General features: G+C 43.9%; 1 pseudogene; it reads right to left on the minus strand.

Moving 5' to 3' along the window:
- Positions 1 to 1,097: 1,097 nt before the first annotated feature.
- Positions 1,098 to 1,212, minus strand: LOC144999348 (5S ribosomal RNA; annotated as a pseudogene).
- Positions 1,213 to 1,996: the final 784 nt, after the last annotated feature.

Below are 1,996 nucleotides of genomic sequence, written 5' to 3' on the forward strand. Positions count from 1 at the left end.
ATCATCCGCTCCATTTGACCATTGGTCTTGGGATGATAAATTGTACTAAAATGTAATCAAGTGCATAAATCTTCATGAAACTTCCTCCAAAACCAGGAGGTGTACCGAACATCACGGTCTGAGACCACAAATATCGATAGTTTGTACCTGACCAACACCTCCCGAACATAGATATCTGCCAATTTCTCGGTGGATATACTCTCAATGATTGGAATAAAATGAGCACTCTTGGTCGGTGTGTCCATGATAACCCAAATAGAATCAACACCCTGCGTCGTCCTAGGTAATTTCGTGATAAAATCCATGGTAAACTCCTCCCATTTCCACATGGGAATGGTTAATGGATGGACCTTGCCGTGAGGCCTCTAATGCTCGTCTTTGACCTTCCTATAGGTCAAACACCGCTCAATAAACCAAGAAAATTTCCTTTTCATGCAGGGCCACCAATAACTCAATCTCATGTCTCGGTACATCTTCGTGACCCCCTAGATGGATAGAAAACTTAGACTTGTGCGCCTACTCCATAATTTTCTGCCTCACCCCACCAAATTCTAGAACCCAAACCCTGCCACACTGAGTCAATAACCCCCAGTTGTCTCTGAAAAATAACAGAATCTGACCCCTAATTCGCTCAGTATTCCAATTTTCCCTTTTCAATCCTTTTACCTGAGCCTCCTTAATCATATCCATCAATGTTTAGGTAATCGTCATCCTCAAACAAATGTCTCATATTGGAGTACACGCTGTCTTATGGATTAGAGCGTCGACCACTATATTTGTCTTCCCGGGATGATATAAAATCTCACAGTCATAGTCTTTCACCACGTCTAACCATCTCCTCTGTCGCGTATTCAAATTCAGCTGATCCATCAGATACTTCAAACTTTTATGATCAATGTAGATAGTGCATCGGACCCCGCACAAGTAATGCTTCCAGATCTTGAGGGAAAACACCAATCATTTCCCTAATGAAAGCCAGAAAATGTTTGTCTAAAGGATGCACATCATACTTGGCATTCATGATCGGTGCTAAGAAGGAAAAGAAGGAAATGATGTAACACCCCCTTTGGCACGTATCACAATATTGTCCGCTTTGGGCCACTCGGCACGAGGACTTCCCAGGGGGTCACCCATCCCGGTACTACTCCCGCCCGAGCACGCTTAACTGCAGAGTTCTTATGGGATCCGGTGCATTAAAGTGGGTTAGATTTGATCCCACATCGGCTTGGAAGGAGAACGAAACATTTCCTTATAAAGGGGTGTGGATACCTTCCTTGTCACAACGCGTTTTAAAGCCGTGAGGGCAGCAGATCCCATAAGAACTCTGCAGTTAAGCGTGCTCGGGCGGGAGTAGTACCAGGATGGGTGACCCCCTGGAAGTCCTCGTGCCGAGTGGCCCAAAGCGGACAATATTGTGATACGTGCCAGAGGGGGATGTTACAAATGCAAAGTATACCAGTGGTGTGTGATTATCCGGAAGTATTTCCCGAAGATCTTCCTAGATTACCGCCTGATAGACAAGTAGAGTTCCGAATAGACTTGTTACTAGGAACAACACCAATAGCAAACGCATCGTACCGATTAGCACCGACAGAGATGAAGAAGCTTATGACGCAACTTCAAGAGTTGTTGGATAACAGTTTCATTCGACCTAGTTCATCACCCTGGGGAGCTCCAGTGTTATTCGTGAAAAAGAAGGATGGAAGCATGAGAATGTGTATACACTACTGAGACCTAAACAAGGCAACAGTGAAGAACAAGTATCTGTTTCCAAGGATTGATGACCTATTCGATCAGCTTCAAGGTTCGAGCTATTTCTCAAAGATCGATATTACGTCAGGATATCATCAGCTGAATGTGAGAGGGCAGAATATTGAGAAGACTGCATTTAGAACAAGATATGGACACTACGAGTTCTTGGTTATGTAATTTGGACTAACCAATGCTCCAGCAGGAATCATGGATTTGATGAATAGAGTTTGTAAACCATTCCTTG

The sequence above is a fragment of the Lactuca saligna genome, chromosome 5 (genome assembly GCF_052625555.1).
Source record: "Lactuca saligna cultivar CGN05327 chromosome 5, ASM5262555v1, whole genome shotgun sequence".
Lineage (NCBI taxonomy): Eukaryota > Viridiplantae > Streptophyta > Magnoliopsida > Asterales > Asteraceae > Lactuca > Lactuca saligna.